The sequence below is a fragment of the Leucopleurus acutus genome, assembly GCF_964270905.1.
Source record: "Leucopleurus acutus genome assembly, chromosome: 8".
Lineage (NCBI taxonomy): Eukaryota > Metazoa > Chordata > Mammalia > Artiodactyla > Delphinidae > Leucopleurus > Leucopleurus acutus.
The window spans coordinates 87068584-87087495 of record NC_139151.1 but is presented as its reverse complement, the minus strand read 5'-3'; the positions used below and the strand labels follow the sequence as shown (position 1 = coordinate 87087495).

The following is an 18912-nucleotide window of genomic DNA, read 5'->3' as shown; positions in this document are numbered from 1 at the left end:
AGGAGACACCCTGAGCCAGAGGTACTTGTGTACAAAGGGCAAAATCAAATCATGCTTTAGAAGAGCTTGGAGTGGAAAGCAGTCTTTCTAGTTACGAGGCTGTACAGGTAGATGTTTTTAGCAGTCCTTCCTTCCTAGAACTGCAGCTCTCTTGGCCTGCTATGTCCTTTCCAACATGACCTCCTGTCCACGTCCTGGCTGGCCTTCCAAGACTCAAAGGGCCACTGAGCCACTTTCTCCCTGACGTCTCCCCCAGGCTCTCCAACTAGAAACAACTTTTCTCTGCCTCAGCCTCCCCCTGCAATTCACCTGGTCCATGTCATGACACTCCTCCTTCCCTCCCTTGTTGCAGACTTACTGATATAGCTACTTTCCCGTACAGACAACCCTAAATTTCTTGAGGGCTAGTTTCCTGTCTCAGTCATGTTTATAACCTAACCCTCTCTCTTGTAAGCACTAAATTCAGCTTTGCACACATATAGTAGGTTCTCTATAATATCTGTGGAACCAGTAAATAATAATTAGCCTTAATTTAGGGGTTTGGGCTCTACTGGCAGTCACAGCACTTACCATAGACAGTATTAGCTATTATGAGCATTATTATCACCCCTCAATATTTCATGAATGAACGTTCCCTTCTCTAACAAGGATCGAATTTTCTGGATGCCCCATGATCTTCCTCTCCAATCTCAGAATCTCCAAGTTTAGAGGAAATAAAAAATAACTCCAGACCGAAAGTTAAGGGCCTCTAGCTTAATTCTGCTGTTTTTATATATCAAATGCTCCTTCTGGGATGTTTCCACCTAGAGCAACAAGGGGATACTAGTGTTAATGCCAACCTTGAACCTTTACCGAAGACTCAGGGAGCAGAAATCTCCAGGCAAGAGCATCGACAAAATTCACGTCAATTAATATTTTACTCCTAGGGCTTCCCTGGTGGCGAAGTGGTTGAGAATCCGCCTGCCAATGCAGGGCTTGAACACGGGTTCGAGCCCTGGTCCGGGAAGATACCACATGCCCTGGAGCCACTAAGCCCGTGCGCCACAGCTACTGAGCCTGCTCTCTAGAGCCCGCAAGCCACAACTACTGAGCCCGCATGCCACAACTACTGAAGCCAGCACGTGCTAGGTTCCGTGCTCCGCAACAAGAGAAGCCACCGCAATGAGAAGCCCGCGTACCGCAATGAAGAGTAGCCCCCGCTCACTGCAACTACAAAAAGCCCATGCACAGCAATGAAGACCCAATGTAGCCAAAAATAAATAAATAAATAAATAATCCTCCTCATTTCTGAGGGTTTGCTGGCCACCCTATCATACCCAGCGAAGCTCTTCTTGCAACAGCATCTATGTCCAACTGTACTAACCGAGCACACAAATGAGGGAGATAAAGGAAGACTTGGCTGATTGTACTTCTTATTGGTTTCAGAGGAGGAAGCCTCATAATCAGTCATGATTACAAACTCCTCTTTTGGTCTCAACAGTACAGACTTAAGCTGACGCTATTCTGAAGCATCTTGTCTGATGGCAGATAAACAAGTTCTTAACCCTGTTTTGCTCTCTGAAGACTCTGAGGGAATACGAGAAGATGTTGCAGACCTTCCTGCGTCCTTTGGTTTAGAAGACCCTTCAACCCTGAGTCTTAGCTAAAGATACTGTCATTTGTGGCATTTCCACCATCACGGGCTCTCTTTGTGGTTAAAAGATGCTGTATAAACAGCCTTTCAATGTGGACACGATTGGGGGTCAAAACAGTGATAGGGCTGGCCCTGTGAAGCCTCGGACTGCCCTACTCCTTGAAAGCCACATTTCAAGAGGCAGAGAGGAGGAAACAGAGGCGCTGAAGGAAAAGGGCTCTGGGGTTTCATACTCTATGTAGAGACAAGCTCTGAGCATCCCTTGGCTTTTCACACTGACGACAGTCACCTGTGGGTGAGCCCAGCTGATGGCAGGAATCTTAGCACTCTCCATGCTCCTGGGGACCAAGAGGGATCAGAGTTTTGTGACCTTATTCTAAATTCACAGGATTTGTTAGCATTAAGAATAAGGTAAACCCATATTGAACAGAACATTGATCTTGAGCCCCAGCTGAGCTTGGAAAATATAAATCTTAGTTCCAGAGAAGTCGGGTCACTCATTTATGAAGAGAAGGAAGGATCTGGGAGCCTGGGGAGGAAGATGGGGCTGTGTATTAGAGCTGGGGGTGCACAAGGACAGGCAGCCTGAGCCTGTGGCCCTTAGCTCTTCACAGACTTCTGCAGAGCAAGTGCTGACGTAACAGCCTAAATGGGCTGCCTGGCGGGAGACGGGAAAGTTTATGCAGTGAAATGATACTTTGGGAAAACTTCATAAATGTATAACCAGAGGAAAACTGAAACCATTAACACAGAAACTCCAATGACAACAAGAAAACTAGAAAATGACTGGAGAAGAGCACTAGCTCCGTGAGTTCAGCTCCACTGTACATCCCCGGAGACACATGGGAACAGGAGAAGGAGTGGGACTGGACCAGTTCAGCCCCTGGCCAGCGGGCTCTCTGACTCTGGAAAACTGCCTGACTTCATGCCTCAGTTTCCTCATCTTCTAATGCTGCACTTGACACAGCATAGAGATTTGACTCAGGCCTGACTCACCTGTAATGTGGTATTTATGATGGAGAGGTACCTGGGATGTCCTGCCCAGACCCTCTGATTTTCCTCTGACATGCACGTTGTAAAACGCTTCTGTCTTACTTCAGCAAGTTCGCCCATAAACACATTCAGCCCCCAAATTGCTTTAATTACAGAATGAGGAAATTGCTTCACTTGGTGAAAGGTTCTCCCTGGTTCTGCTCATGGCAGTCTGGTATGTGCGTCTGTGATGGGATTTTTTTTTTTTTTTTAAACTAAAGCTGTCCAGCTTAATGAGAATTGGAAAAGGGCCATAGAAGCGGCATTCATGGGGGCCCTCCTGGCCCCTCTGGTGAGCTGTGACTGCCTTCAGAAATCACATACTCTTCCAGACGGTAACCACTGACCTCAAAGAGAGTGCTTCAAAACTCAAAAGAAGGTCTTGGCTAAGAGGGGACAGCCTGACAGAGAGAGACGAAGGTGAAGAGGCCTTCTTTGGGGTTATATGCATTTGGAAATGGAAACTCAGAAAACGTGCTCTGTGTTGAATAAACACGAGACCCTGTCATGAATACAGTTAGACACAATCTACCCTTCTCTAATTCTTTGCTCTGGAGATTCTAGAAAGATCTTTACAACCATCCAAATATCACCTTATTTGCAGCCGGGGGAAATTTTTCTAAGATTTCCAACATTAAGACTCTGGCATTTATCACCAGGGGCAAAACTGGAGGCTGCCTTTGCTGGGTCATGTTTTCCTACCTGGTGGGTGGCTGCCCACGGACATTAAAAAGGGGTTGAGAAGATGATACACTTATGTCCAGTGTAGACCATAGATAGACTCCACAGGCTGACAAACCCAGGTTTGAATCCTGGCTCTATCATTGACTAGTTTTGCAATCCTGGCAAGTTACTTAAACTTCGGAGCCTCAGTTTTCCTCATCTGTAGAATGGGGTTAACAGCAGCCATCTCATGGTTGCTTGTGAAGATCAGATATGGTCATTATAAGGTACAGAGGCCGGTGAATAGTCTGAGGGCTCAATAAATATCTGTTGCTGCTACTGCTAGTACCACCATCACCATCGCCTCTGCTGTGTTATTCTTCACGAGGGGGCGGGGGGGGGGGGCTGCCTTACTGCCTTAGATACCCCCAGAACGTCTATCTGTAGCAGGAGAGCGGCCTTGGAAAAACAGAGGAGATGAATAAATTCCACATGCAGCCTAAAGTAGGGACTACAAGGATTTCCTTCTTATTTTCCCACTTGGAGAAACACGAGAGTGAGTAAGGGGCAGAGAGCACAGGTCTTGGCCTCAGAAAGAGCTGGGTTCAAATCTCTCTCTGCCACTTACTTGGTAAGTGACCCTGGGCAAGTTCCTTGAGTCTCAGGCCTTGGCGGCAGGAGGATGGGAGAGAATAATGCGTGTCAAGTGCCCAGCACATTGACGAGCCTTCAGTAACGGCTCAACCCAGGAGGTGAGGTTATCTTTATATTCTTGTTACAACCTACTTCCTGTATCTTGCACTAGAGAAAAGGATGCCCCCAAGAAATGCCCAGTGAGGGGTCTTAGACAACAGGCTGAACGGAAACAAGGTGGCCTGTGTACTAGGGTTGGGCTATACCTACTTGCCGTAAAAATGGGAATCCAAGGTATTCTTCAGACCACACCCTGGACAAGGATGTATGCCATGCCAAAGGTCCAAGAAAGCCATAAGTCTACAAAATTGAAAGTTGAGAAAAGAGGCACCTGTGACTGTCTCCTTTATATGCCTGGGGGCTACTTTTGGGAGAGACTTTGCTAATAGCTTGAGGAGACTAAAACCTAATGCAGGCTCCCCAAGCTAAGCCAGCTAAAAGTTTAATGAAATACAATTGCTTCCTGTGCCTTCCTTTCCCAAACGGCCTCATACATATTCATCACTGTAATTACAGTAGTGAAAAAACTCCACGACTAATTATTCCATGCTCCCCATCTTTCACATGCCTAGAATTTCTGCATAATTACTGTTGAAATTAATTGCAAGTTAGTTAATTTTATACTTTGTCCTTTCAAAACTTAATGGAAAATTAATTTAAAAGATACAAAAAAAACCCACCCAAAACCACATGACATAAACACCACCACCAGCAATTATGGCAAACCTGGTTACTAAGACTTATCATATGCATTAAAAATGTGAAGCAATTACTGCTAACCTGGACGCAGGGTTGTACATGTCAAGCTATAGTAAAAGGCCAGTCCCATAATTGCCCCTGGAGTCACATCTCTACAATATAGCAACAAAGACAAGACTCATGATGGGTGGAGAGGCCAGCCAATGGTCTGGCCATCTTCTGGCTGTGGGCTTATCATTTTACGTTCAATAACTGCATCTCCAGCCTCCAAGGAAGAATGGCATGTGGCTTTCATTATCACCCCATCCCACTTCTACCCTCAAATGTCTCTGCTGGTACCCACTTTCAGGATCCAACTGCAACGTGACATCCAGGATACTTCCCTCTCATGCTAACGAAAGAAAACGTCTCTTTCTCCCCATTCGTTCTGTCACAGTTCTGCTCGGCTATCCCCAGCTGCTTTGAGTCACTCCCATTAACCCTATTTCTGTGATCTGTTCTGTGTGGGACCAGGAAGGAATCACTGACTGGGTGCCTCTCTGTCCTGCACTTGGCTGTAGGCATATGCATGAGCTTCACTTAATTTCAGCTCCTAACACAGTGTGTGACATATCACAGATAATCAATCAGTCAATCCAGAGTTATTTCCTGACTGACTGAATAAAGACTAGTTGCCACAAGCCCACGAGTGAGCATCGCCAGCAGCACCTGTACAGAGAAGTGAAGGCAAATTCCAAGAGACTAAGTACATCTCTCGAGTTCACACAACCAGTAAATGGCAGAGCTGGGACCTGGCACCATTCTCTGACACCATGTCACGTTGCCTCTCTGTCCTTCTCCTGATGCCCTACCATCCTGACAGTTCAGATTTTATCTTCTGCCAGCCATGGTCTCCTGGTAACCTGCTTTTCTTAACCCTGAGTCCTGAAACTCATTTGTTATGGATTGAATATTTCTGTCCCCCACAAATTCATATGTTGAAGCCTTAACCCCCAATTTGGTGGTATTTGAAATGGGGCCTTTGTGAAATCATTAAGGTTAGATGAGGTCATGAGGGTGGCACTCTCATAGGATAAGTGTTCTTATAAGAGGGAACACCAGAGAGCTTGCTCTCTCCCTCTCTGCCATGTGAAGCCACAGCAAGAAGGTGGCCGTCTACAAGTCAGGAAGAGAGCTCTCCCCGGGAACTGAACTGGTCTGCACTTTGATCTTGGACTTCCCTGCCTCTAGAACTATGAGAGGTAAATTTCTGTTGTTTAAGTCACCCAGGCTATGGTGTTTTGTTATGGCAGGCAGAGCAGAGTAAGACAGTGTTCCATTGTTTTGTTCAATGACCCTGGTTACTCACATTACACATTTTGGACTGATACAAGGTGAAGCTGTGGGAGTATGAAGGAAAAGATAAGTGAAAACCAAGTCAAGAGGGAGAAGACATGTCTTTGTGACACAAAGGAAGCTGGATGGGCTACAGTTCCAAGGCTAAGGCTTAGCACGTGCTAAGGGGCTGTTGTCACCCCACCTGGAATGAGACAGAATGCGTATTACATACGCTAACAGGGGTCCTCATCTAGAGACCAGACATGTCTTCAATTGTACCACAGAGGAAAAGGATGAACCAACTTGTCACTGAGTAGATGGGGAGGAAAAAGAGGTAGAAAACCAATCCACAGAGCACAGGGCCATTGATTTTTTTTTTTTTTTTGAGTCCATAAAATTATCTCCTTTATGGGTGACTTTCAGTGACCTGAACCTTCAGCAATTTCAGCACAAACAATTCATCCTCCAAGAGGCTCATAAGGCTGAGCCTAAAGGAGCTTATGACTAAAGGAGCAGATGCCTTCCCAATGATTCTTTAGAGTTCAGGCTCTCAAAATATGAGAGGTGGTTTAAAAATAAGATGATGTGCATGTGTATAATTTTTCCCTCCACATATTAAACAGAGGCTCCCATTCCAGATAAGCCCATAAATGCTAGTTGCAAACCCAAATTAGGTGTTCAGATACAGCCACGAAGCTTCTGGATACCATTTGCACGTCAGGATAATATGCTATAGGCTGTCTGAAGGCTTTAAGTGGGTGCTGTAATGCAGCCTTGCAGATGGAGGGCAGCCCAGTTCACTAGGGTGTGACAAGAGCTGTCAGGTGGGTCATGGGAAGGCAGGGGAGGGGTTGGGTGGGGAGGTAAGCAGGTACACAACTGAGCCGGAAGGTCCAGAGTGGTTCTCAGCTCTTAGGAGTTCTGTCCTGAAGGCTGACACAAAAAGGTGTCCGAGGTATGTTGCTTGGTGTAAGAAAGCACGTTGGTGAAAAGTATATATTTTATGAGAGCAGGATGTCATTTCTGTGGATGAGGTAACGTAGGTGTATATTTCTATTCATTCATAAAAAAAGACGTGGAAGGCTGTAGAGTAAAATGTTAATAGTGGTTATCCCTAGATGAATAAATTATGGGTGGTTTTTATTTTTTTTGGTACTTTCCTATATATTCTGAATTAATTATATTTTGTAATGAATTAATGCCTCCCCTTCCTTTGATCTCAGGTCAATCACCCCCTTGTCAGGGAAGCCTTTGATGACCTTCCTGATTGGGATAATTCTTATTTGTGTTCACCTAGAACTAGTTCTCTCTCTTTTTTTTTTTTTTGCAGTATGCGGGCCTCTCACTGTTGTGGCCTCTCCCGCTGCAGAGCACCGGCTCCGGACGCGCAGGCTCAGCGGCCATGGCTCACGGGCCCAGCCGCTCCACGGCATGTGGGATCTTCCCGGACCGGGGCATGAACCCATGTCCCCTGCATCGGCAGGCGGACTCTCAACCACTGCGCCACCAGGGAAGCCCCAGTTCTCTCTCTTTTTATCATACCACCTACTACAGTTATAGTTTTACTACAGTCTTTTATGTACTGTCTGCCTCCCCCAGGAAACTGTGCTCCATAAAGACAGGGACCATGGTGGATTTTTGTTTTGTTTTGTTTTTTGGACAACTCTGTTCCCAGCATCTAATAATAGTAATGATGATGATGATGTCTATAGTAGCAGCAGCAGCAAATTTGGCATTGGCAGCTAACACACAACACTTATTAAATCCCAGGTGCTAGTCTAAGGACTTCAGCGTGAGGTAAACATGGCTGACATCCCCACTTTATGGATGGGGAAACCACGACACAGGAAGGCTGTGTGCCCAGCACAACCTCACACAGCCACCAAGTGTTGAAGCAGGATGTGCACCCAGGCCACTGGGCTCCTGGGTCCATGCTTGGAAAAACTGCATTGCACTGCCCTTTTCTCCAGCACTTTATTTAGCACCCAGGGGTGCCCAATAAAGGTTTGTTAAGTGAAAGATCAATTGCATATCCCTTTTTAGAATTCCAAAAACATTATCTCCTTTTTTGGATGAAGGGAAATAAAAAAACCACTCCACTGGGAGTGAACCAGCAGAGTGAAAGAGGTAGTTATGAAAATCCAGTTTTCAGGAAAGAAATTTTCTTTTTCAGACAGCAGTGCTTGACTCTGAAAAAAAAATGCTCCACACAGGGTTCATTCGTTAAAACAAGTACCAGTGTTTTAACTTCCCTGAACCCAGGAGGGAGTAGGGACTGACAGCGCTCAATGTCATTTTCCCTACACATTCTACAGCCGGACTCTGGACTCAACTTCCCATAACTTGATAAAGTCAAGGATTCTGGTTCCTCATATGTAGCTAATCAAAGAGAAAGCCAATTCTTCATCTGAAACCTTCCCAGGCTCACGGTAAGAGAACTCAGCCTTCGAGAACAGGCAGTGTACTACCGCTAAGGTTAAGACATGACAAATGCCTTGTCTGTTGGTGAAGGATTTGGGTAAAACCATGTAGGCATGGGAAATGATCGATTCCTCCCTAAAAAGGCAGGCAGAAGCAGTTATGTTTGCGTGGTCTTAGCAGAACATGACCGTCTGTGGAGCTAGAGGGCCCTACATGCATTGTTAGCTAGAGATATTTAACAGGTTAGGACCACGTGTCCTGGCAGACAGACCTGATTTAAATTTTTCATATGATATGAATTCCCCAGGGTAAAACCCAACATGCTGGCATCATTCCAGGTTAAAGCAGGAGATAAAACTGGAATAATCCAGGCTGCTCTCTTCATTTCGAACCAAGAAAGGAGGCATCTTCTTATAGCTTATTGTTTCAGGATCAGTGTATGTCATGTCAGTGCCACCCTGAATACTGAGATGGGGCCTCACTTTATTAAGCATTTGATATGGTTCAACTGCCACCCCATTTCACAGCTTGCAGGAACCACCACACCCTGACAGCATGCCCTGGAAATGGAATGCAAGAGTACACTCACCGGCTGCCCATGAACTTTCCCACCCTCCTGTTCTGACCATTTCAACATCAAGTGGGAAAAAAAAAATTCTTTTTTCCAACTCCCTAGTGTCTTAGAGTAAGATAAGAACACAGTTTTCTACCATTTCTACCGTTCTTTGGCTCATGCCAAAGATATTAAATAACTCCGTGAAGCCAGATGTATCTGATTCCTGCCAGAGCTGAGAAATAGATCCAGCTACCAGGCAGCTGTGAAACAGAGCAGTAATGTGTCAGGATTTAATTAGGCCAGCTTTCTGGATGGGGTACACTTTTTTGGGGGGGGCGTGGACATTTTGGCAAAAAGTTGGGATGGGCTGACTATGGAATAGGTACCTCCTTTTTTTTAAAAAAAAATATTTATTTATTTTTGGCTGCATTGGGTCTTCATTGCTGCACGTGGGCTTTCTCTAGTTGCAGCGAGCGGGGGCTACCCTTGGTTGCGGTGCGCGGGCTTCTCACTGCGGTGGCTTCTCCTGTTGAGGAGCACGGGCTCTAGGCACGCAGCCTTCAGCAGTTGTGGCCCGCGGGCTCGGTAGTTGTGGCCCACGGGCTCCAGAGTGTAGGCTCAATAGTTGTGGCGCATGGGCTTAGTTGCTCCGTGGCATGTGGGATCTTCTCGGACCAGGGCTCGAACCCGTGTCCCCTGCATTGGCAGGCAGATTCTTAGCCACTGTGCCACCAGGGAAGTCCCTAGGTACCTCCTTGATTCAGGTGACGTCTGACTGAGCAGCAGAGGCTTCCTTTACTTGCCCATCCTCAAAACGAGTAGTTATAGACCTAGAAATGTCAGAGTTGTTTGCATGTACGGGGAATTACCAGTGGTGTTTCTCTGTCTCTCCTCTCCTTCCTGCCAAACCCACCGTATCACTGCCGGTCAAGTGTCCTGGGTGACCTGAGGGTAGGACTTAGGCTGTATTTTTCCATGAAGAAGTGTTCCCAGGCACATGTCTGATGTAACGTGTGGATGCTTTGCAGCCCTTTAGCCTGGCTTTCAGAAGTATTAGCCGTTTTCTCCCTGTTTTAAAATGTTCAATTTATATTCAGCTGTTCTTTCCGATGTCTGAAACTTAACAGTGAAAAGCTACTTGAATTGGTTCAAAAGGGATTAGACCGTGGGACTTCAGAGGCCAACAACAGCAGATCAGCTGGAACCACATAAATGGCCAATCACAGGGGATTAGCTGGATCCAGCACAATACTATAGACAGTGGTGAGGTGTGACTGTAATGATGCCATTCGGGGGGGTTTCAGGTGCACGTGAAACAGGCTTTCATGCACTCACGTGCCAAACAAACAACCATGTTAAATATGGTTCTTATAGGAAATTGCAACGTCTTCCCTGTTGGTTCAATATCTTACCATTCCTACCACCGTGTGTCCTAAGTACTGTTGTTGCTAATGATGGCGATGATAATGACGATGGTGATGACGACAGCAGTCGTGGCTAACATTTACTGAGGGCTTTCTATACTACATGCCACCATCTTTATGAAATGTTTACGGATTCTCTGTCTCTTTTGTTCTTTATCATAATCCTATAACGTAAGTATGGTTATCATTCCCACTTTACAGATGGTAAGTCTGAGGCACAGAGAGGTTTAGAAACTTGCCCAAGGTTGCTAGTAAGTGATGAAAACCCAGGGCGTGGTCTGACTCTAGAGCTCATGCCCCACCATTGTAGTCTACTGCCTTCTCTGCCCAATTGTCAAATCTGAGTAGGCAGGGACCGTGTCTGTCTTGGTTATTGCTATATCGTTGTAAATAAAATAGTGCTTGGCACACAGCAGGTCTCAGTAAGTACAGTATTTGTCAAGTAAATGAATAAATGAATAAATGAGTCAAGAATGACAGAACTTCAGAGAACTGGGGTCCTTGAATATTGGTCATAATTTCAGACAGGAGAAAGCTTCCTTCTTGTGTGTCCTCAGGGCTGACAGGAACGGTGAGTCTTGAGATAGCTGAATTTGTTCTGGGTTTCTGGAAAAGCTTGTGCATTGCAGTGAGGGAAACATGAGACCACAGAGAACAGGACTGTACCCAATCACCAGGACTCCCAGCGCCTGGCAGAGAACCAAACACCCCAGCAGTGACTTTCCAACAGGAATCTCCATGTATGAAGTCTGGGGTGGGCTCCTGGAGGGCATGGTGGCCTTTAAGCAGCTGACCAATGTCCCTGAATTTCTCTCCTTCCAGACACTCAGTGGGATTAGACTTCCCTGTCCCCTTAGAAGTTAGACTTGGCCTTGCAACTTGCCTTGGTCAGTGGTATGTGAGCAACTTAGCTCCCTGGGTATCTAAACTGAGAAGAGTCTGCCCTACTGATCCACAGCGAACATGCAGGGGGAGCAAGAAAGAAACCTCCACTGTTTTAAACTGCTGAGACTTGAGCTTGTATGTTACCATGGCATGAGATAGCATATACTGACTGATACAGAGGGGTAAGTTACATGACAAAATATCCAGGCCCTGGACCTAAGAAGCTGATGCTGTAGGGAAGCAACAAAACACACACAAAGGAAACAACGGAGGGAAGAGAACTGATATGGAAGCAACTAAATGCCAGATGGGATACTAAGGGGTTTATGCAGTTATTTCATAATGATCTCATGCATTACTTTATCTCTCAATGTCCTCATTTGTAAACTGGGAATAATGACACTGTTCCCAGTTTACAAATTCCCATTTTACAAGTGAGACCCTAAGATATAAAATTATATTCCCGAGGTCTCTCAGCTAGTAAGCGGCAAAGCTGAGATTTGAATCCAAATCTGTCAAGACTCCAAAACCTCACGCTCTTTTTCACCAATGGACTCAGCGGTTTTCCTGGCCAGGGAAATTTACCCGAAATTGTAAGAGACAGTGCTGGCTTCAGCCAGAAGTGCTGTCGGACAAGGTATAACGAAGTGATTAGAGAAGACTTCCTGATGGAAGTGAGTTTCAAGTCAACTCTTCAAATAAGTGATGCTCTTATGAGAGAAGCCGGGGAGGGCACGTGACAGTGTGCAGCCCACAGAAGCAGAAGACACGAGAGTGGATGAGGAAGACGGTGTGGCCACTTGGACAGAAAAGATGCAAAGTGGGAGAACGGTGAAGGAGGCAGCTGTGTGAAGCTTTTAATAACAGGCTGGGTGTTTCGATTTGATAACCACAGTGGGCTCTTCGGCAGGGGTGGGAAGGGATAAAAGCAGTGTTTCTGAAAAATGGTTCTGGCAACTGTTTGGAGGATGAGCTACAGCAGAGAGAGGGAGAGAGACTCAGAGTAGTCAGATAAGCGATTCTGTGGCAAGAGGAAGGTATTCAAGGAAGTCTTGAATGAGGACAGAGGCTGTGGAAATGGACAGGAAGGGAAGTAATAATTACCTTCATGAACTGAACTCTCACTAGTTGCCGTGTTTTGGGCTAAGCAATCTGTACACACCGGCTCACAGAATGTTCACAGCAATCTCAGGAGATGTGGTATTATCCCATTTTGCAAATGGGAAAGTGAGGCTCTGAGAGATTCAGTGACTTTCCTGATATGACAAAGGCACTCTAATATTGAGTTAATAGCTACTATGTGATAGGTGCTGCTCTAAGGACACATTTTACGTATTATTTCATTCTACACCAGAGGTACTACAGTTATCCCTATTTTACATAAGAGGAAACAGAGGCTCTGGGAAGTGAAGTAACTTATTCTGAGTCACACCCAACTGATAAGAAGCAAGGTTTGAACCCACTTTGGGTTGGCTCCAAAACTCATGCTCTGACCCGCTACACTCATGAGAACGTGTTGTTTGGTCTCTGTGGCCCAGGCCGGCTGGGCTACGTGCCTGGTAGCACGGTGCAGAATCCCATCTCAGCAAAGGAGCCTCTGCTATTCACCCCGAGCGGGGCTGGGAAGATGAATCAAGTAACGTTCTGCATTTGGAGCTTGTAAAGCAAGGTGCCACAGTCAATGTACCTAATCCAGGATGTTTAGGAGGGTGGGAGAAAAGGGAATAAATCCTCATCCTGCTTCCCAGATATGTGCCATGTGGTTTTACTGTGAAAACCAGGGTAGAATTACAACTTACTCCACAAAGGGACCTTATGATGCTTTGTGTGTGCTCCAAACCCACTGAGAGGGCACCTCGACGGCCCCTTCTGGTTTGTGGTAGACCAAAATGCTCAGAATTGGATTTTTCAATAAGCCACTCATCCTGCAGTTATCCTGCAGAGAAAAAAGTCAGGCCACGGGTTCCTGAAAGGTCACCACTGCATCTGTGCTTGCATCATTAAGGTGGACCCTAGAGTGGGGGACAAGTCGGGGTACAGAGGTGCTCTTCATGCCTAGCCATCTGCAGCAAGGCTGGAGATACTTGGAAGAGCTTTTCCTCTGACAGTTCACTTTGAAAGTGCAAGCGCTGCTCCAGACCAATGGTTCCTTCCAGCGCATTCTTTAAATTCCATCTTCATTTTTTGTCAAAGGGACATGTGTACACAATTTAAAGAGTCAGATAGCTGTATAAGGCTTGATAAAAGAAACAGTATTCTCTGACTCTCCTCTCCCAGAAGCAATCATTTTCTGCTATTTTGGTTGGGTCTTTTCGCAGTTTACTTCCATATCTCTAAATAACACACATTTAGTGCTTCTTTGGGTTTTTTTTAGGTTTTTTTTTTTTTTTAATTCTTGGCTGCATTGGGTCTTCGTTGCTGCACGCGGGCTTTCTCTAGTTGCGGTGAGCGGGGGCTACTCTTTGTTGCGGTGCGTGGGCTTCTCATTGCGGTGGCTTCTCCTGTTGCAGAGCACGGGCTCTAGGTGTGCGGGCTTCAGTAGTTGTGGCACGTGGGCTCAGTAGTTGTGGCTCGCGGGCTCTAGAGCACAGGCTCAGTAGTTGTGGCGCACGGGCTTAGTTGCTCCGCGGCATGTGGGATCTTCCCGGACCAGGGCTCGAACCCGTGTCCCCTGCATTGGCAGGTGGATTCTTAGCCACTGCACCACCAGGGAAGCCCCTAGTACTACTTCTTGATTTTTCAGCTTTAGGAACTGGCTATTGACTTCTGACTCTGGAAGATGAGAATTTAGCTCTAGGGTACCTCCGTCTCCGCTGCCACCACATGCAGACCCACTTTCAAGCCCCCTCGGTAGACAGTAACTTAGATAATCGGTGTTTTTGCTACCTTGACCATGAAAATGTTATCAGTTGACGCATCAACACAGTATATTATTCGTTAAAAACACTTTTCTTCCTGGAAAAACTTTTGGTTTTCCTTAGAAGCCCCTACTTTGGTTTAAGGGTCTATAGATTTCTCACTAATCTAAACACTAAGTCTTCCCAGCTTTGTTAATCTCCTCTCGATACATTCAAATCCATTTACTATTCTATCAGTTTCTGGAGGGTCCCTTTCACTCTCACTTCTGCTAGTTTCCCATAACCTGTGTCTTCTTTTTCCTTGGTTTACTCCCTTCATTTTGGAAACATATCCATTGGTAGTTTCCTGAAAGAGCTGTTTGGAAATCACTTTTTTTCTCACTTCTGAAAATGCCTTTATGGTCCAGAATTTGAAATTATTCACTTCCGAACTGCTGACTCGCGTCCAATGTTAATATGATGTCCAATGCCATTTCGACTCTGGAACCGTTGTATAAAACCTGTTTTTATTTACGTATTTAGTTTTTTAATGCCCTCTCTGGAAGTTGGTAGGATCTTCTTTTTGCGCCAGTGTTCTGAAATTTCACGTCCAAGGGCTTGGTGAAGTTTACTTTCATTCATGGATCTGAGCATTAGGTGGACCCTTTCCTATCTGAGAACTGTCCTGGGATTCAGGGGGAATTTCCTTCACTTGTCTTTTCTCTTTAGAATTCCTATTATTTGGGTATTAATCTAACCATGTCCTCGAATTTCCCATCTTTTCGATCTTATTTTGCATTTCTCTGTGTTCTTGTACTTTCTGGGATACATCCTTAAATTTACGTCCCAGCTTTGTCATATTCAATTTGCGAGTTCTTTCCTGTTTGCTTCTTTAAAAGGGGTGGGGGGTGTTTTCATTTCAAAAATGCAGTATTTTCAGTTATCTTTTTTTTTGAAGTTTTCTTCTCGTTGTATAGGCTGTTTCTTCTAAGGAGATTTTCACTTTTCTCTCTGTCTCTCTCTCTCTCTGTCTCTCTCTCTCTCCCCCCATTCACCTGTGTGCGTGTATGTGTGTGAGTGTTCTTCATATTCAAGGCTTTCCCCAAGTGTCTGGTGATTCTCGGCTGACCACTCCTTGTTAAGCATGGGGCACTAAAAAGCTCTTGACTGTGGTTTGCTGACTGCAGCCTTCACCATGAGATGACTCATTTGGCCCATCTCACTGGGGATCTCCAATTCCTTAAACTGGTGAGATTCCTACACAAAAGACTCTTCTAAACTCTGACTAGAAGGTTCCCGAGCCTGGCTGACTGTGCTCTGGGAAATGACTTGAGGTTTCAACGTTCATTATGTCAACTTGCACTAAATCCGTTTTCAGAGAAGTACCTCCACCCTCAACTGTACTTAATGCCTGGTATTCCTGAGACCCTCTGCTTTATCCTCACCAGAGAATCAACTCTATCCTTCTCTCTGGGTGTGTGAGGGGCAGTCGTGCGGCTAAGTCAGGTAGGGAGCAGATCTGGAAGCCTGACAGCTTCCTAACGAAACGCCAACCAATCTTCCTGTTTCGAGCCCCACCGTCACCTCTGTTTCCAGAGTTATCTCTTGCTGCCAATCCCCAGGGCTGCTGGAAGCAAATCTGGTTGCTTTTTGGTTCTCCTGAGTGCCAGCTGAGGATTCCATTTTCTGCGCTCACTAAGTCAGTTACTGCCCACCCATTTGTTCCCTGGCTTCCCTATCTTTGTTGCCGATTTTTCTTCTCTCCTTTATCCTTGAGGGTTTACCCTTTAAAATGTCATTTGAGCAGATGTGCAGGAGGAAGCAGAGGTAAATGTGTGTGTCCAAGTTGCCATTTTAAACTAGAAGTCTTGAAGATAGGTAATCATAGTTTACTCCCCTGAACAAAAACTATCTAGGCCACCTGGATTTACAGGTAAGTGATGCTAATGGGATCCTGGTTGTCTGTGCTGGGTGTCTCTTCCTGGGGTGCATTTTCAGTGAAGAAAGAACACTGGGCTGGGGGTTGGAATAAAGGGATTCATCACAGCTCAGATTCCTACTCATTGTTATCCTTGGTCTCATCTGCAGTCTCAAGGTAATAACCACCAACCAGACACACGTTCAGAGTTCTAAATGGGATCAAATGGGATAATGACGCGTGAAAGCGCTTCAAAAAGCATAAAGTACTACAGAAATGCAGGCTTTGCTATTCCTTAAAACCTCACTTTCATCTCCTGAGATTCAACCTAACATTCTCTTGGCCTGTCTTCAGGGGAGAGAGGTTTGTCTCCAATAATCTTATAAATCACCCTTTTGCTGTTCCAAAGAATATCTTTTAGTCACACAGACGTACGGCATGGCACAGTGTTTCTCACTCTACAAACACTGTCCAACCAGTTGCCAAAGACACCTGGGCTCCACATCCCCCCAGACAAACATCCAAGGTTGTGTTACCTAAAAGAGAGAGTGAAACGGGACTCTTTCTGGGGGTCCGCTCCACAGTGGGCCTGTCTCCAGCTGAGCTATATATACATCCATCTTGACTAAGGTCAGAAATACAGGAAAAAGAGTAGATAGATATATTATAACCATTTGAAAAGAGTGAGGTGGCAGCTTTGTATGCGGTGCCATGAACAGATACCCACTATTAAGTAATAAAAACAAGATGCAGACCCATGAGAACGATTCCATCCCTGTAATAAGACAACAAAACCGTATATATATGCATATATATGTATGTATGTAGCCACATATCTATTTAATTATAGCTACATACCATATATACATAGAAAAGACCTGGTTGCATTCTCACCAAACCACTCGTGGTGGTCACTTCTGGGGAATGGGATTGGGGATGGGGATGGACTTCCACTTTTTACTTCGTACACTCTCAACGGTTTAATGCTTATCATAACATGCATATATTATCTCTAATCATAAAAAGAAAAGATTAAACATAGGAGAGTAAAAAAGAAAACGGAAGAACAGTAAAGGTAGCAAGAAGTGAGGGAAAGACCAGAAGAGGCGAAGAAAGAGGCCAGGGAGTCTCTGCTTCTGCTAGAGACACACAACAGGTGTCCCTCCTCCCAGCTGGTAACCACAGAAGGATCCCCTTCAGGCCATGACAACCACCTGCCCATCTGTGCAAGCTCCACTACCAACTTAAGGGGAAGGAAAACTCATTTTTTAAAAACCGTGTCATTACCAGTGAAACGCACATACCTTGAGTGTGCAGTTCAGTGACTTTAATAAAATGCATATACCCAGGTAACCCACAAGGGGAATTTATTTTTAACACAATCTCCTAGCTCTATGCAGATGCGTGGACCTGCAGGGGATGGGCTCACTCACCCCTGGTCAAATGCAGGAGTGGATCACTGTCCCAACCCTAAGAGCTTGTGATGGGTCAGGGGTTGTTGCTGGTGTGTGGGATTCCTACCCCATCCACCTCACTAATGCCCAACCAGCACCTTCCTGGTGGTGCTACGGAGTCTTCTCTCTGAGTTCCCCAGACACTTTCTGATTCTGTAGACTCCTAATATGGGCGTCTCCTGGCTCAGGAACTCACATGTCTCTTGGCAATGAACATGATAACCCTAGACCACACATGCAATCAGTCTGGCAAGGATGTACTGAGCTGAAAAGATCCTTGGAGGTAGACCAGCTCTCTCACATAAGCCAGCTACCACTGGCAATTTCCCCTTTCCAAATGGAAGCTCTCAGCTCCTGTGACTCATTGGAACAGGGGGCTATTTTACAGGTGTTGACAGTACCTGCATATAATTGCTCTGGGCTAGCATAATAATCACAATAGCTCACATTTATTGAGTGCTTGCTAGAGCCAAGCATTATATTCTAAGCAATTTACATGATTTATCTTTACAACACCACCATGAGATAGGTCTGATCATTATCGCCACTTTGTAGATGACAAACTCAGGCAGAGATATGAGTGACTTGCCCAAGGTCACAGAATCAGTGAGTGATAGTGTCAAGACTGGAACCCTGCAGGGCGATGCTTCCTCTCATTGGGAAGGACGGCAGAACCAGGGTTGAAAGTGTCACTCCCTGACTTCTTGGTTAGAGCTTTCTCTGCCAGACTCTGTGGCCTCTGTCTAATCCATAAAACAGTCAAGTCCATTGTTCTTCTAAAAAGGTAAATATACAGTCACCTCCAGGTATTGCTAGGGCCACACAGGGGTCTCTTAGCTCTGTCTAGACACAAAACCAACAGAGCATAATGCAGAACAGTGTTTTATAGCCGGAGGTTTTCTTTGTTTCTTGTTGTTTCTTCTTGGAGGAGGTGGCTGATAAATCAGTCTCCACGGGTGCAGGGGAATGTATGTTTTCGACTTGCAGGAGCAGAGCGAAGGGCAAGCAGTAATGCGGCAAAGAGAGGCATCATTCAGAATTCGCGGCAACTGCACCTCAAGAGGCCAATTCATCCATTTTCAGGGATAATGAAAACGAGAGTGGCAGAGCCCGGGTACTGACTGTCCACACAATTTTCAATGATGGAAACTGGAGTACTCACTCCAGTTCACATCTATCAGTCTCTGCGGTGAACACGAGCCATCTTGTGCCACTGCATGAGTCGCCCTGCGTGTTCCCTCTAGGGGCACACGGTGATCGACAGGGACGATTAGCCCAAGTTCATCTCAGCAGCTGTGCTCCCTACTCCCTGAATTCCTAGAGACTAAAGATTCTCAACCTGATGGCATCCCATTGACCTCCTTCTAAAAGCGTGGTTTG

General features: G+C 45.6%; 1 protein-coding gene across 2 annotated transcripts in view; it reads right to left on the bottom strand.

Annotated features, from left to right (window-relative positions):
• LDLRAD3 (low density lipoprotein receptor class A domain containing 3) overlaps positions 1-18912 on the bottom strand; it is a gene marked incomplete at its 5' end in the record, with an annotated part of 254480 nt that overhangs the window by 21668 nt on the left and 213900 nt on the right. The gene's annotated exons all lie outside the window — the stretch shown is intronic.